Consider the following 5590-nt stretch of genomic DNA (forward strand, 5'->3'; position numbering starts at 1 on the left):
TTTCAAAGGCTTATAAACCGATTGTGTCACTGTTCTGTAAAGTCCTGCAGGGGCTTCCAAATACCTTCGAGATTAACAGTGCTCTTGGCATGCAAGTCCTCCAAGATTTGTTACTATGTTCCCTCTTATCTTCTGAATGCCAGCCATGGAGAACTCTTTCAGATCCTGGAAGGTGACGCTGCTTATCTCTGGACACTTGCCCCTGCAGTTACGATGCCTGGACACCATCACTCCTTCCCTGACAACTGCCAAGCATGTTCAGCAATGCGCTCAGACCTGGGCCAGGTTAGACTCTCTTGTCACGCCTCCCAAAGCACCCCAATGGCTCCTTTTCTAACAGCCATTACATTTCATGGTGACCACGGTATACTGCCTTCCTGTCCTTGTTGCCCACATGCTCCCTGGCAGGAACTCCATGCCGTGTTCCCTGCCAGGTCTCCCTTGCCCAGGACAGAGCCTGGATCACCCTGCATTCAAGAAATGTTGTGGAATGAATAAATGAATGAATAGAATGAGAGATAAGTGGATAAGAAGTATAGACAAAGTCTTTTTAGGGTTTCAGAGGGGAGAATGGGGGTTTTAGTTGGTGAGATCAGGACATTTTCCTGTGGGAGCTGCTATCCGTGCCACCTCGCAGCATGGAAAGGCAGAGGGGCCAAGACATTTCTGATAGCAATCAGCATAAAGGAGAGTGTGGAAGCAGGAGAGAGGGGCAAGTTAGGGCAACGGAGAGTCATCCAACTTGGCAAAAGTCTGGGAAGGATGATAGGCAGAAAAGGAAAAGAGCATATTATAGCAGGGAGGCTATTTTGTAGCTAGGTGAACTTAATTGCCATTTAATAAATATTCTTTCCTTTTTTTTTTTTTTCTCTAGATGTGTCCCTCATGGTTTGTCTCCCCAGTCATTGTCCACAGGACTCGGAGAAGCAGTAGGACTGTGTGGCGCAGACTCAAGGCCCGGCTCTCTCTCCAATGGTGTGGAAAGGAGCGGGTACGTCCTGGGGCCGAGCCCTGTGCTCCCCTAGTCGCCTGGATGGAGCCTCAGAAAGTGACCCCCGGGGGTACCCATGTTGGGTTAAAAACTATTTTTAAATGGAACAAGGCACTTCATGAAATACTGAGCCTCCCACCACTGCAAACATTTAAGCCAAGACCCGATGACAATATGCCCCCAAGTACAGTGATAGGTGGTCCTGCACTGGATCAGAGTTTAGACTAGACAATGACTTAATTGAATTAAAGTCTCCTTCTCATGTAAGATCAGAAAAAGAAAACCAGTGGGATCGTTTCTGGAAGGAGCTTGTCTGCAGGTTTGGGGCTTGGGAGGACGTCAGCCAAGAGAGAAGGAGGGGGCTTCGTCTTGTTGGGAGAAGTGAGGGCTGGAACTGTGGTGTGAGTGAGTTCACTGAGGGAAGGAGTGTGAAAAGTCTGAAGGCAGAAACAGGAGGTGCTCCTGGGACGGCGGCAGGTGGGGGATGTGCAGAAGGAGATGCTATTCTGTGCGCTCAGGTCCACCAAGGACAGGGCGGTGGGTTGTTCTCAGAGGCTCATCGCCTCACCTTTGAGAAAGCCATTTCAAGAGAGCCGCAGGAGAGACCAAGGGAGAAGGTGAGGGAGAGTAAGGGAGGAGGGATGAGAAGGTGACAGTAGTTTTCAGAAGTTGGGTGGTTAAGAGCTGAGAGCAGAAGCCTGTGGAAGAAGTGGGTGAAGGGAAAGGGCTTCGGTTTCATTTTAGTAGAGAGTAAACATGATCCTTTTTAAACACGAGGAAGGAGGTACAATCAGGGGAGAAAAAGCCAACGCGGGTGGGCAGAGAGGTGATAGACTGTGGTTGGTGAGAAGCGCTGGGTGAGAGGTTGGCTTTGGCAAAGAGGACAGTGCCATCCTTCGCAGAGTCTGCAACATTAGAGAAGAGGAAGGTGAGGATTCAGAGAGATGGGCCGGCCAAGGCAAGATAACAAGATCCAGTGAGCTCAGTGAAACTGGAGATGAAGTTGTTCCTAAGAGTGGAAAACAGAGAATGGCCAGGAGTCTTCAGACCATGGGAGAGAGATCTGGAGGCCTTTGAGAGCAGAAACTGAATTGAAGAATTACCAAGTGTCCGTGGGGACACATGCAGACAATGGGTTTGTGGCTTTTCTTCACCGTGCTCCGCAGCAGGAAAGGAGGAGGTGAAGTCAAGCCACGTTGGGTTCCCTGGGTAGGAGTCATCAAAAAGGGAGAGGCGAGTGAATTCACAAGATGAGCGATGGGATGAGAAGCTAGGAGGAGGAAGACAGCACATTCAAGGTGAGGAAGCAGGAAGGAATGTGTTTGTGATGGGCCGCCTGTAGCAGGTGGATCTGAGGCTTCCGTAGTGACTTGGGGCTCTGTTCTCGATCTCAAGCTTCCACATGGCACAGGGGCTGGACACTCAGACTCTGTCGGTGGTGGGGACAGCCTGGTCATGGAGGTGAGGTTTGGGGAGGATGAGAAGTAAGATGGCTGATGCCTGGGTGAACCAACAGGATGGTCCACACTTTGGGGATCTCAGACAATTTGGGGGGCTCCATGGTGGTCTGGAATTCCCAATAAGGCTGAAGCCTGAGGCTATATATAGTCTTTTAAGATTCCTATTGTGGGGGGTCTTCTCCGAGTTTTGAACTTGCAAACACAGAACCACCTGGCAGTTGTGATGCCACATGAAAGATGAAGCTATACCTCCCCTTTGGTCCCTCTGGCCAGCTGGGCACCTCAGATGAGAGCTGCACCCAGGGCCACACCATCTGCTGTTGGCTCACCTGCTGCTACATCCTCGCAGCCAGATCTGATGGCCCAGATGGCAACCACTGCAGCTGGTATGGCTGTGGGCTCTGCTGTCGGCCCAACACTAGTTCATGCCATTGCTGGGGCTTCAGTGAGGAAGCAATGCTGAGTCCTCCAGGCCTGACCTCACCCAGGAGCCTCAGGGAACTCAGTCGGCTAACCAGCAGCAGCAACAACAACAGGCTAGCCTGGTCATCATGAGATGAAACAGTGTTTGGTGTGTGCCCAGAACCAGGGAGACCTCAGCGAAGTGCTGAAACAGTGCCATTCTGCAAATGGATTAGCCTAATCAAGAAGTTCAAATGGAAGACATGGGAAATCATCTCTCATGATCAAGTTCATTTAGTATAAAAATACAATTCATAGTGAAAGTATAAAACTACCAGTTAAACCTCTCCTCTATCATTATTAGTTTCCTTGCCTCAGAATTTCAATGGACCCGGCCAGTCTGCTCAGTGATTGAGCATCGACCCATGAACCAAGAGGTCACTGTCTTGATTCCTGGTTGGTGCACATGCCCAGGTTGTGGGCTCGATCCCCAGCAGAGGGCGTGCGGGAGGCAGCTGTAGATGTTTCTCTCATCAATGTTTTTATCTTTCTCTTCTTTTCTCTCTCTCTAAAAACGAATAAAACATTTTTTTAAATTGATTTCAGAGAGGGAAGGGAGAGGGAGGGAGAGAGAGAAACATCAATGATGAGAGAGAATCATTGATCGGCTGCTTCCTGCACACCCCACACTGGGAGTTGAGCCTGCAACCGGGACATGTGCCCTGACCAGGAATCGACCCATGACCTCCTGATTCATAGGTTGACACTCAACCACCGAGCATGCTAGCTGGGCAAAACATTAAAAAAAAAAAAAAAGAATAGCAATGGAAGAGGGTGTTTTTACTGCATAGAAGTTTACTGAGATGGTTTTGAGTTTGGGGCTGGACAAATGTTTGTGTGGCCTCCTTAAATCAGCTTTTGTGATGTTACTTTCTATGAATCAATTAGAATAAAGTGATTTCCTTTTAAATACATCCTACTGTGACTATTTCTACTGCCATGCTGGTGCGGTTGGAGGCACAGTCCAGGCACTCAGCATCACGCTAGGTTTTGTAGAGGAAACAAAAGAAATGACACATGGGTGCTGTTTACAAGGAGCTCGCGTTCTAGTTGGGAGAGAGAGCAAAGGTGTGCCACCCAGGCCTACCCCACATGGCAGCGGTGCCCACCTGCCCGCCTGTATACTCGGCCCCTCTCTAGTGGCACATGCCAACCCTGGTAAAACTTAGGCACTAGTTGTTGATACAAGAATTCAGTGGAGGGAGTTGGATCGGCTTCGGTAATTCCAACGGCTTCAGGAAGGTCCCGTTTGAGGCGGGTCTTGAAATAGGGAGGTGGGACTTCGAAGGCTCACAGCTGGAGAATTAGGATAGGTCAAGACACAGTCTGTTTTAATGCATCTGGAATGTATGTAATACTAATAATGAAAATAATATGATAATGACGATGATAGACACATAACGAGAGTTTCCAAGGTGTCAGAGAATGTGCTAAGCCCTCAGCGTGAATCAGCTCACCTCCCAGCAATCCGAGGAGGTAAATCATTAGAGTCCTTTTGGCTGCAAGTCACAGAAACCTCAGCTCAGCTCAGAGATAAGGATTCTCTTGGCTCATGTAGCGGGATATCTGGACGTAGGGTGGGCTGCGGGCGGCGTTTTGTCATCGTCTGGCTCCATCTCCCATTTCTCAGTGTACTTCCTGGTACCGCCCTCCCCACGCACCAGCTTCATTTCCCCGCAGACGGCAGGGCAGCGCATTCTCTACCCTCCTGGGGAGAGGGAGGCCGCAGCCCATGGCTTCCTACTAAGAGGCAAGGAGCTTTTTTTCTGGAAGCCACAGCAACTTTTTCCTTGAGTCTTGCTGCCATTAGTCGTGACTGTTCTTAAACCAGCTGTCAGCAGTGGTGATGGAACTAGTATTAGCCCAGAGCGTGGTCCCCTGGCTTCTTCCCCGATGGCCCAACACTGCAGGTCTGGGATGGGCCCAAGACTGGCATTTCTAGCAAGTTCCCAGGTGATGCTGCTGCTGATCCTACAACTACTGTTGATACATGCTGGTCTGTAGAGAGCGCCTGGGAAGGCACATGGGCATTTCTTTAAATTGTCAGCTGAATCCAGGGCGGTTGGCAAAGCCGACCTTCATCTCTGCCCAGGTGCAGGGGGGTGGGTTTTATTATGTAAATCCAGCCAAGCACCAGGAACGAATAGGAAAGCTTCCTGGTATTTGGGGTATAAAATAAACACGCTGCATCGGCTCTGGGTCACTGTCTCTCCATCAGAAGAGGGCAGCGGTCCCACCCAGCCCCAGCTTTTTCCTTCTATCTCTGTGTCTGTTTCTTTCTTTCATTTTTCTCAATCCCCAGCCGCCCCTACTCAGGAACTGGACCTGCTCTCTAGCGGCGCTGGATGCGGAAAAGAGAGAAATATTTACACTGGTCACACTCATCTGCTGGGATGGCACAGAGGTCAAGCTAAATGCCTTCCATGGCCGTCATCACCTCTGCTGTGCACTCGAGGAGACGGGGGCTGAGAGGGTGCAAGCATCAAAGGTCACATTGCCTGTGTTCCAACCCCAGCAGCCTGATGGGAAAGCCTGTCTAAGCGGATGCCCTTCTAACTGCAGCCGGCCTCAGCAGTGGGTGTGAGAGGGGCTAGACAGGCTGCAATTATACTCCGGAGGGTTTTCAAAGCCAGACAAAGGAGCTTAAGCCTGAAACCATGGGCAATAGGGAGCCATC

The 5590-nt window shown here is 50.2% G+C and overlaps 1 non-coding gene across 1 annotated transcript; it reads right to left on the minus strand.

Moving 5' to 3' along the window:
* Positions 1 to 872: 872 nt before the first annotated feature.
* LOC114235133 (small nucleolar RNA SNORA73 family) lies at positions 873 to 1074 on the minus strand. The gene has a single exon (XR_003621316.2). It is a non-coding gene; the product is annotated as a small nucleolar RNA SNORA73 family (small nucleolar RNA).
* Positions 1075 to 5590: the final 4516 nt, after the last annotated feature.

This window comes from Eptesicus fuscus, chromosome 6 (genome assembly GCF_027574615.1).
Source record: "Eptesicus fuscus isolate TK198812 chromosome 6, DD_ASM_mEF_20220401, whole genome shotgun sequence".
Classification (NCBI taxonomy): domain Eukaryota; kingdom Metazoa; phylum Chordata; class Mammalia; order Chiroptera; family Vespertilionidae; genus Eptesicus; species Eptesicus fuscus.